This window comes from Canis aureus, chromosome 16 (assembly GCF_053574225.1).
Source record: "Canis aureus isolate CA01 chromosome 16, VMU_Caureus_v.1.0, whole genome shotgun sequence".
NCBI classification, from domain to species: domain Eukaryota; kingdom Metazoa; phylum Chordata; class Mammalia; order Carnivora; family Canidae; genus Canis; species Canis aureus.
Genome location: NC_135626.1, coordinates 15,591,934 through 15,603,934, shown reverse-complemented (window position 1 = coordinate 15,603,934; position 12,001 = coordinate 15,591,934). Strand labels below are relative to the sequence as shown.

General features: G+C 42.8%; 1 pseudogene; it reads left to right on the top strand.

The window, feature by feature from the left end:
• Positions 1 to 10,408: 10,408 nt before the first annotated feature.
• On the top strand, positions 10,409 to 11,248 carry LOC144285260 (programmed cell death protein 10-like; annotated as a pseudogene).
• Positions 11,249 to 12,001: the final 753 nt, after the last annotated feature.

Sequence of the window (12,001 nt, the reverse complement as noted above, 5' to 3'; positions counted from 1 at the left end):
TGTGTGACTATCATAAATAAATAAAAATAAAAATAAAAATAAAAGGAGATTGGGAGCCCTTGGGTGGCTCAGTAGGTTAAGCATCTGCTTACAGCTCAGGTCATGACCCCAGGGTCCTGGGATCCAGTCACCGTCAGGCTCCCTGCCCAGCAGAGAGGCTGCTTCTCTCTCTGTCCCCTCCTTCCCCTCCCCCACCTACCCCGCACGTGCTTACTCGTGCGGGCTCTCTCTCTCTCTCTCTCTCTCTCCCACCCTCAAAATAAAATCCTTTTTAAAAGGTAGATTGGGAGTGTCTTGTTGGCTTAGTGTGTAAAGCATGCAAATCTTGATCCCAAGGTCCTGAGTTCAAGCCCCACGTTGGCCATGTAGCCTGCCTAAAACAAACTAAAAACAAAAAGACTAGGCTGAAACCAAATTATGAAGAGCTTTGGATAGTAAACTAGGAAGTTTGCACGTTATTCTGTGAGCACAGGGGAGTTATGTTTTTATGATTTTGCATGGAGGATGATGCCATCATAGATGTACTTTAAAAAGATTAATAAAGATTGCACAGCAGGCCTTGCAGACCTGCCGCCCTGCAACAACCTGTGCCACCCAGCCATGGTCAACTCCACCACATTCTTTCAGCCCTTGGGCCGCCTCTCCTTTGAATTATTTGCAAAATTCCAAAGACAGCAGAAAACTTTCTCGCCCTGAGCACTAAGGAAAAAGGATTTGGGGATCCCTGGGTGGCGCAGCGGTTTGGCGCCTGCCTTTGGCCCAGGGCGCGATCCTGGAGACCCGGGATCGAATCCCATGTCGGGCTCCCGGTGCATGGAGCCTGCTTCTCCCTCTGCCTGTGTCTCTGCCTCTCTCTCTCTCTCTCTGACTATCATAAATAAATAAAAATTAAAAAATTAAAAAATAAAAGGATTTGGTTATAAAGATTCCTGTTTTGGGCAGCCCGGGTGGCTCAGCGTGTAGCACTGCCTTCAGTCCAGGGTGTGATCCTGGAGACCTGGGATCGAGTCCTACATCAGGTTCACTGCATGGAGCCTGCTTCTTCCTCTGCCTGTGTCTCTGCCTCTCTTTCTCTCTGTCTCTCATGAATAAATAAATAAAATCTTTAAGAAGAAAAAAAAAAGATTCCTGCTTTCACAGGATTATTTGGGTTGTATGTGCCAGGGTAGTTATTTCACATGTCATAAGTTGCAGTGGTGGCAATTCCATCTATGGGGAGAAATTTGATGATGAGAATTTCTTCCTGAAGCATACGGATTCTGGCATCTGTCCATGGCAAATGGAGGACCCAACACAAAGTTTTTCATCCGCACTGCCAGGAATGAGTGGTTGGATGCCAAGCATGTGGTCTTTGGCAAGGTGAATGAGGGCATGTATTTCGGGGAAGCCATGAAGAGCTATGGGCCCAGGAATGGCAGGACGAGCAAGAGGATCAACATTGCTGACTATGGACAAGTCTAATAAATTTGACTTGTATTTTTACTACAGACTGTTACTTCTATAGCTCAGGAGAGCGCCCCTGTACCCCATCTGCTTAAAATATCCTATAATCGGCAGCCCTGGTGGTGCAGCGGTTTAGCGCCGCCTGCAGCTCAGGGTGTGATCCTGGAGACCCTGGATCGAGTCCTACGTCGGGCTCTCTGCATGGAGCCTGCTTCTCCCTCTGCCTGTGTCTCTGCCCCTCTCTCTCTCTCTCTGTCTCTATGAATAAATAAATAAAATCTTAAAAAAATATATCCTATAATCTTTGTGCTCTCACTACAGTTCTATGGATTGCATATTTTCCTTACTCCTCTCCAAGTCTAGCTGGATTGCAAAATTAAATTTATGATTATGAAATAAAAACTAAACAAAATAGATGGTATACCTGTGATTAAAGAAGAGATTAAACTATCAGGCTAAGGGATCCCTGGGTGGCTCAGCGGTTTAGTGCCTGCCTTCGGCTCAGGTAGTGATCCTCGAGTCCCGGGATCAAGTCGTGCATCAGGCCCCCTGCATGGAGCCTGCTTCTCCTTCTGCCTGTGTCTGCCTCTCTCTCTCTTTGTGTCTCATGGATAAATTAAATCTTAAAAAAAATAAACTAAAAAAATAAACTATCAGGCTACAATAAAAGAGGTAAAAGGCAACACATTGTTGCAATGAGAATAGGAAGGAAAGAACAAATAGGAATAGTACTGCAGGGAAAAACCACAAGAGTTTGTAGCTGGGGGCACCTGGCTGGCTCAGTTGGTAGAGCATGCAAATCGATCTCAAGGTTGTAAATTCAAACCCCACATTGCTTTAGGGATTACCTAAAAGTAATGTTTTAAAAAAGTTGGGGCGCCTGGGTGGATCAGTCAGTTAAATGTCTGCCTTCAGCTCAGGTCATGATACCAGGGTCCTGGAATCGAGCCCCATTGGAGCTCCCTGCTCAGTGAGGAGTCGGCTTCTTCCTCTCCCTTTGCCACTCCCCCACAGCTTGTGCTCACAATCTCTGTCTCTCAAGAAATAAAGTCTTTTTTTTTTTTTAAGATTTTATTTATTCATTCATGACAGAGAGAGAAAGAGAGAAAAGCAGAGACATAGGCAGAGGGAGAAGCAAGCTCCCTGCAGGGAGCCCGATGTGGGACTCGATCCTGGGTCCCCAGGATCACGCCCAAGCTGAAGACAGAGGCTCAACTGGTGAGCCACCCAGGCGTCCCAATAAAAGCTTTTTTTACAAAGGTTTGTGGGGCACCAAAGTGGCTCAGTCGGTTAAGCATCTTCCTTCAGCTCAGGTCATGAACCCAGGATCAGGGGATCCAGTCCTTCATCAGCTCCCTGTGAGGAATCTGCTTCTCCCTCTGTCTATGTCTCTGCCTCTCTCTGTCTCTCATGAATGAGTAAATAAAATCTTAAAAAAAAAAAAAAAAAAGATTGGTAGGGAAAGCTGCTGTGTTGGTCTCCCTGCTCAGCAGGGAGCCTGCTTATCCCTCTCCCTCTGACTTTCATTCCCACTCATGCTCACTTTTGTAGTCTCTCTGCTCTCTCCCAAATAAATCTTAAAAAAAAAAAAAAAAAAAGGCTGATTAGATGTGTAGATTTTGTGAGGAGGGACAAAAATTAAAATTGACTTCCCACCTTCCCACTGAGTCACTGGGATAATGAGTACTAGTAGTACCATTAACAAAAAATAGGATTAGGGGATGCCTGGGTGGCTCAGTGGTTAAGAATCTGCCTTCCGCTCAGGTCATGATCCTGGGGTCCTGGAATCTATCTAGTCCCTCATTGGGCTCCCTGTGAGAAGCCTGCCTCTCCCTTTCCTATGTCTCTGCCTCTCTCTCTGTCTCTCATGAATAAATAAATTAGATCTTTAAAAAAAAGACATTGATTTGTTTTGTTTTAGAGAGAGATAGAGAGCGAGAGCAGGGGAGGGGCAGAGAGAGAATCCCAGGCAGGCTTTGCACTGAGCACAGAGCCGACCTAGAGCTTCATCCCATGACCTTGAAATCATGAACTGAGCTGAATTGAAGAGTCAGATACTTAACCAGGCACCCCCAAGGATTGTTTAACCTACCCACCCTACTCCTGATCTCCAGGGATGGGAGAAGCTGGGGATTGAGTTAGTCACCAATGGCCAGTGACTTAATCATGCCTAAATAATGGAAAATTCATTTAAAAAAAAACTTAAATAGGGCAACCGGGGTGGCTCAGCGGTTTAGTGCTGCCTTCAGCCCCACGTGTGATCCTGGGGACCTGGGATCGAGTCCCGTGTCAGGCTCCCTGCATGGAGCCTGCTTCTCCCTCTGCCTGGTCTCTACCTCTCTCTCTCTCTCTCTCTCTGTCTCTCATGAATGAATAAATAAAATTAAAAAAAAACTTCATTGTTGTTTTTCTTTTTTTAAGATTTCATTCATTAAAAAAAAAGATTTCATTCATTCATTCATGAGAGAGAGGCAGAGACACAGGCAGAGGGAGAGGCAGGCTCCATGTAGGGAGCCCAACGTGGTACCCAATCCAGGGTCTTCAGAATCAGGCCTTGGGCGGTGCTAAACCACTGAGCCACCTGGGCTGCCCCAAGGAGATCGTTTTTTTTTTTTTTTTTTTTTTCTTTTTTTTTTAGAGAGAGAGCAGGGGGAGGGGCAGAGGGAAAGAGAATCTTAAGCCGACTCTATCCCCAGCACAGAGCCCAACTCCTGCATCGGGCTCCCTGCAAGGAGCCTGCTTCCCCTCCCTCTTCTTATGTCTTTGCCTGTGTGTGTGTGTGTGTGTGTGTATGTGTGTGTGTGTGTGTGTGTGTGTGTCGTGAATAAATAAATAAAATCTTTTTTTTAAGATTTTTATTTATTCATGAGACACACAGAGAGAGAAAGAGAGAGAGGCAGAGACAGGCAGAGGGAGAAGCAGGCTCCATGCAGGGAGCCTGACGTGGGACTCGATCCCAGGTCTCCAGGATCACGCCCTGGGCTGAAGGCGGCGCTTAACCGCTCAGCCCCCCAAGCTGCCCCAATAAATAAAATCTTAAAAAAATAAAATAAAATCTTTGGAAAAAATAAAGTAAAATCTTTAAGGGTGCCTGGTTGGCTCAGTTGGTAGAACATGTGACTCTTCATCTTCAGTTGTAAATTAAAGCCCCATGCTAGGTGTGGAGATTACTTTAAAAAGTAAAATCTCGGGTAGCCCAGATGGCTGAGCGGTTTAGCCCTGCCTTCGGGGGTCAGGACCCTGGGGTCCCGGGATCGGGTCCCACGTCCCTACTTCCCCACGTCAGGCTCCCTGCATGGAGCCTGCTTCTCCCTCTGCTTGTGTCTCTGCTTCTCTCTCATGAACAAAAAATAAAAAGTAAAAAAAGTGGGGATCCCTGGGTGGCGCAGCGGTTTGGCACCTGCCTTTGGCCCAGGGCGCGATCCTGGAGACCCGGGATCGAATCCCACGTCGGGCTCCCAGTGCATGGAGCCTGCTTCTCCCTCTGCCTATGTCTCTGCCTCTCTCTCTCTCTGTGACTATCATAAATAATAAATAAAAATTAAAAAAAAAAGTAAAATAGTAAAAAATAAAATCTAAAAAAAAATTTGACCTTTCATAGTAAATATAATAAACTAGGAATAGAAGGGAACTTCTTCAACATAATAAAGGCCATATATGAAAAAACCCCAGGTAACATCATACTCAATGTTGAGACCGAAAGCTTTCCCCCTAAGATCATGAAAAAGATAAAATGCCTCCTTTCCCCAGCTATTCAGTGTAGTACTAGAAGTTGTTAGCCAAAGCAATTAGGAAATACAAAGAATTAAAAGGCACTTGAACTACAAAGGAAGAAGTAAAATGACTACTGTTTGTAGACTTAACCTTTTTTTTTTAGACTTGACCTTTTAAGCAGAAAATACATACTAAAGGTTCAACAAAACAAAACGTGTTAGATCTTACTAACTCAGTAAAGTTGAAAGACACAAAATCAACTTACAAAATCAGTTATATTTATTCATGAGAGACACAGAGAGAGAAGCAGAGACACAGGCAGAGGGAGAAGCAGGCTCCATGTAGGGAGCCGGATGTGAGACTCAATCCCCAGACTCCAGGTTCACACCCTGGGCCAAAGGCAGGCTCCAAACTGCTGAGCCACCCAGGGATCAGAGAAGGCAGAACTCTTAAACCAAGATTGATTCTCTGACTCTACTGCTGTCCTCTCAACAAACAACAGACAGTAATTGATAAGGTAACAAAAACAAACAAACATTTTTAAATTTTTTAATCTCAGCATAGTTAACATACAGTGCGATCCTAGTTTCAGGTGTACAATTACGATTTTTATTTATTGGGGATGCTTGGGTGGCTCAGCTGTTGAGTGTCTGCTTTCGGCTCAGGGCGTGACCCCAGGGTCTCGGATCCAGTCCCACATAGGGCTCCCTGCAGGGAGCCTGCTTCTCCCTTTGCCTCTCTCTGTTTCTCATGAAAAAATAAATGAAATAATGAAATCTTAAAAAAAAAAAGGATTTTTATTTATTTATTTATTTGAGAGAGAGAGAAAGAGAGCACAAGCAGGGGGAGGGGCAGAGGGAGAGGGAGAAGCCGACTCCCTGCTGAGCAGAGACCTGGACATGGGATGATCCCAGGACCCTAAGATCATGACCTGAGCCAAAGACACTCAGATGCTTAACTAACTGAGCCACCTAGACACCCCTCAGGTGTACAATATAGTGATTCAACAATTTTTTTTTTTAAGATTTTATTTATTTATTTATTTATTCATGATAGTCACACACACAGAGAGAGAGAGAGAGGCAGAGGGAGAAGCAGGCTCCACACAGGGAGCCCGATGTGGGATTCGATCCCGGGTCTCCAGGATCGCGCCCTGGGCCAAAGGCAGGCACCAAATCAGGGATCCCCTGATTCAACAGTTCTATATGTTATTCAGTGCTTATCATAAGTGCACGTAAGATCCTGACCTGAGCTGAAGGCAGACGCTCAACCACTGAGCCACCCAGATGTCCCAATAAGTGCATAATCCTCATTCCCTATTCCACTCATCTCCCTCACATCCCCTCTGCTAACCATCAGTTTGTGTATATATAGTTAAGAGTCTTTTGGGGGTGCCTGGGTGGGCAATCAACTCTTGATCTCAACTCAAGTCTTGATCTCAACTCAAGTTTTGATCTCAGGATTGTGAGTTCAAGCCCTGTGTTGAGCTTCACACTAGGTGTGGAGTATTAAAAAAAAAAAAGAGTGATTTGTCTCTTTTTCTTCCTTTTTTTTAAGAGTTAGAGTGTGCACATATGTGGTTGGTGGGTTGGGGGTCAAGGGAGAGAGTCTTAAGCAGGTTCTCTACCCAGCGCAGAGCCCAAGGCAGGGCTCCATCTCATGACCCTGACACCATGTCCTGAGCCGAAATCAAGAGTTGGATGCTTAACTGACTGAACCTCACAGGTGCCTTTGTTTGTTTCTTAAATTGCACATATGAGTGAGATCATATGGTATTTGTCTTTCTCTGACTGGTTATTTTACTTGGCATCATATTCTCTAGATCTATCCATGTTGCTGCAAGTGGCAAGATTTCATTCTTTTTAATGGTTTAATAATATTCCATTGTGTATATATACCACATCTTCGTCCATTCATCTATTGATAGACACTTGGATTACTTCTATAGTATGGCTATTGTAAATAATGCTCCAATAAACATAGGTGTGCATGTATCTTTTTGATATTCTTTGGGTAAATACCCAGTAATGGAATTGCTAGATCACATGGTATTTCTAATTTTCATCTTTTTTTTAAGATTTTATTTATTTATTCATGAGAGAGAGAGGCAGAGACACAGGCAGAGGGAGAAGCAGGCTCCATGCAGTGAGCCTGACTTGGGATTTGATCCTGGGTCTCCAGGATCACGCCCTGGGCTGAAGGCAGGCACTCAACCACTGAGCCACCCAGGAATCCCTAATTTTCATCTTTTTGAGGAAGTTCCATACTGTTTTTCACAGTGACTGCACCAGTTTACATTCCCACCAATAATGCAAGAGGGTTCCTTTTTCTCCACCTCCTTGCCAAAACTTGTTTCTTGTGTTATTTTAGGCATTCTCACAGGTGTAAGGTGATATTTAATTGTAGTTTTGATTTGCATTTCCCTGATGAATGATGCTGAGCATCTTTTCATGTGTCTGTTGGCCATCTATCTTATTTGGAGAAATAACTGTTCATGTCTTCTGCCCATTTTTTATTGGATTGGGGTTTTGGTGTTGAGTTGTATAAATTATGTATATATTTTGTATACTAACCCTTTGTTGGGCATGTCATTTGCAAATATCTTTCCCATTCAGTAGATTATTTTTTCATTTTGATGGTTTGTTGCTATGCACAAGCTTTTCATGTTGATGTGGTCCCAATAGTTTATTTCTGCTTTTATTTCCCTTGCCTCAGGAGACATATCTAGAACATTGCTGCCATGGCTGGTGTCAGATAAATTACCACCTATGCTCTATAACCAGGGTTTTTATGATATTAGGTCTCACATTTAGCTCCTTAATCCATTTTGGATTTTCTAAATTTTATTTATTCAGGTAATTTTTACACCTAACATCGGTCTTAAAACTCATGAATCCAAGATCAAGAGTCACACCCTCCTCAACTGAGCCAGCCAGGTGCCCCATTTTGGATTTATTTTTGGATATAGTGTATGAAAGTGATCCAGTTTCATTCTTTTCCATGTTGCTCCAGTTTTTCAGACACCATTTGTTGAAAAGAGTATCTTTTTCCCATTAGATAGTCTTGCCTCCTTTGTCAAAGATTAACTGACCATATAACAGTGGGTTTATTACTGTGCTCTCTATTTTGTTCCATTGATATGTGTGTCTCTTTTTGTGCCACTACCGTACTGTTTTGATTACTACAGCTTTGTAGTATATCTTGAAATCTGGGATTGTGATACCTACAGATTTGTTTTTCTTTTTCAAGACTTCTTTGGCTGCTGAGTGAAGTAAGTCAATCGGAGAAGGACAAACTTTGTATGTTCTCATTCATTTGGGGAATATAAATAATAGTGAAAGGGAATATAAGGGAAGGGAGAAGAAATGTGTGGGAAATATCAGAAAGGGAGACAGAACATAAAGACTCCTAACTCTGGAAAACGAACTAGGGGTGGTGGAAGGGGAGGAGGGCAGGCGGTGGGGGTGAATGGGTGACGGGCACTGAGGGAGGCACTTGACGAGATGAGCACTGGGTGTTATGTATTCTGTATGTTGGTAAATTGAGCTCCAATAAAAAATAAATGTATTATATAAAAAAAATAAAACTTTGTTGTAAAAAGTTAAAAAAAAAAAAGACTTCTTTGGCTATTTGGGGCCTTTTATGGTTCCATACAAATTTTAGCATTATTTGTTCCAGTTCTGTGAAAAATACTGTTGGTATTTTGATAGGGATTACATTAAATCTGTAGATTGCTTTGGGTAGTATGGACATTTTAACAATATTTGTTCTACCAATCCATGAGCATGAAATGTCTTTCCACTTGTTTGTGTTGTCTTCAATTTCTTTCATCCATATTTTATAGTTTTCAGAGTATGGGTCTTTCATACTCTATATGAGTATGAATTTATTCCTAGGTATTTTATTATTTTTGGTACAATTATACATGGGATTGTTTTCTTAATTTCTCTTTCTACAACTTCATTATTAGTGTGTAGAAATGCAATAGATTTCTTTATATTAATTTTGTATCCTGTGACCTTACTGAGTTCGATTATTAGTTCAAGTAGTTTTTGTGGAGTCTTTGGGGTTTTCTGTATGTAGTATTATGTCTTCTGAAAATAGTGGAAGTCGGGATCCCTGGGTGGCGCAGCGGTTTAGTGCCTGCCTTTGGCCCAGGGCGCGATCCTGGAGACCTGGGATCGAATCCCATGTCGGGCTCCCGGTGCATGGAGCCTGCTTCTCCCTCTGCCTGTGTCTCTGCCTCTCTCTCTCTCTCTGTGACTATCATAAATAAATAAAAATTAAAAAAAAAGAAGTGATCTTCGACATCACAAAATAAAAAAAAAAAAGAAAATAGTGGAAGTCTTTTTTTTTTGTGGAAGTCTTTTTTAAGGATTATTTACTTATTTATTTGAGAGAGAGAAAGAGAGAGAGCAAGGGGAGGGGCAGAGGGAGAAGGAGAGGGAAAGAATCTCAAGCAGACTCCACACTGAGAGCAGAGCCCAACTCTGGACTTGATCCTATGAGCCAGAGACCATGACCTGAGGCAAAATTGAGTCAGTTTCTTGGGACACCTGGGAGGCTCAGCAGTTGAACATCTGTCTTTGGCTCAGGGCATGATCCTGGGGTTGGGGATCAAGTCCCACATTGGGCTCCTTCCAGGGAGCCTGCTTCTCCCTCTGCCTATGTCTCTGCCTCTCTCTGTGTGTCTCTCATGAATAAATAAGTAAAATCTTAAAAAAAAAGAAGTTAGTTTCTTTACCAACTGAGCCATCCCGGTGCCCCAATGGTGAAAGTTTAAAAGTGGGAAGTATCTGCACCTGGGTGGCTCAGTCGGTTAAGCATGTGACTTTTGATTTCAGCTCAGGTCTTGATCTCGGGGTCATGAGTTGGTGGGCACAGAGCCTACTGAAAAATAAATAAATAAAGGTGGGAAGTGAAATCAGTGCCTCAGTTGCCAGTCACTATATGCTTTGTGCCCTATTCTTTCATCATAAAAAGGAAAAAGAAATACTGCTGTGGATGAAGACACCTCTGAATTTTTTTTAATTGGTTTATTTATTTATTCATTCATGAGAGACACAGAGAGAGAGAGGCAGAGACACAGGCAGAGGGAGAAGCAGGCTCCATGCAGGGAGCCTGACGTGGGACTGGATCGCAGGTCTCCAGGATCAGACCCTGGGCTGAAGGCGGCGCTAAACCGCTGAGCCACCCGGGCTACCCCTCCTCTGAATTTTAGAACTGCTTGTTCTACTGTAGCTGCCTTTTGGATGAGGATGACAATGGAAGAGATGAAGAATGAAGCTGAAACCACTTCCATGGTTTCTACACCCCTCTATGCAGTAATGTATCCTATGTTTAATGAGCTAGAATGAGTAAACCTGTCTGCAGCTCAGATACTGAAAGCAGCTTTCATTAAGGCTTAAAAAGAAAATCCAGGACTCAAACAAGACGTTATGAAAATTTTAGAGAAAAAAAAGTGTAGAACTTAATTAACTTCACAGAGTCCCTCCTTCAAATAGCAGCTAATGATAGAGAAGAGCATATGACTGAATGAACAGATCTAGAATTGCAGAAGCTAAATGAAAAGGCATGAACATTTAAACAAAGTCTCAGTAAGATCCCAGATAAGATCAATGACAGAGACATTTCTGCAATCCAGGATATAGCTAGTGTAATAAAAGAATTTAATATAAATGAATAGGGATCCCTGGGTGGCTCAGCGGTTTGGTGCCTGCCTTTGGCCCAGGGCTCGACCCTGGAGACCCGGGATCGAATCCCACGTCGGGCTCCCGGTGCATGGAGCCTGCTTCTCCCTCTGCCTGTGTCTCTGCCTCTCTCTCTCTCTCTCTCGGTCTCTGTGACTATCATAAATAAATAAAAATTTAAAAAAATAATATAAATGAATAATGTCTTCAAGAAGTATCAATACCAGAACTGCAGCGCACTTGAATACTGAAAGAAAGAATTTGTAAAGTACTCCAAAGGTTTCAGTGTTACTCTGAAAACCTATTATAAAGATGGCAAGGCAATAAATATGTTCGTAAGTGTCAACTGTTTAATTCATCAAACCAACTTGGTACTTCAGACCTTCAAAACTGTGGCATGAAATTTGTATATGTTGAAAACATATACTGCTCTGGGTGCCTGGGTGGCTCAGTCGGTTAAACGTCTGCCTTCGGCTCAGGTCATGATCTCAGGGTCCTGGGATAGACTCCCATATCGGGCTCCCTGCTCAGTGGGAAGTCTGCTTCTCCCTCTCTCTCTGCCTCTTCTCTATTCATGCTCTTTCTCTCTCAAATAAATAAATAAAAAATATTTGAAAGTGATATGCTGGAAAAAAAGTGATATGCTGTAAATATTGTATTTAACAATATTTGGTAACAAATATTTAATAAATAGTTTACATCTGTTAAGAATATAGTGGAAGTTTTACTTTCTCCTTACCTACTTGGATGCCTATCATTTCTTTTTCCTTTCCTTTTTTTTTCTTAATATTTTATTTATTTATTCATGAGAGACACAGAGAGAGAGGCAGAGACATAGAGAGGGAGGAGAAGCAGGCTCTATGCAGGGAGCCCGATGCGGGACTCGGTCCCAGGAACTTGGGATCAGGCCCTGAGTCAAAGGTAGGCGCTCAACTGCTGAGCCACCTAGTCATCCTTCTTTTTCCTTTTCTTGTCTGATTTCTGTGGCGAGGACTTTCAGTACCGTGTTGAAAAAAAAAAGCAGAAACATTTTTGATATAGCATCTGGGGCTATAAACTTATAAAAAATCATGGTGCACAGGGTGCTGGCTGGTTCAATTGGTAGGACTCTTGACTCCTGATCTCAGGGTCATGAGTTTGAGCCCCACATTGAG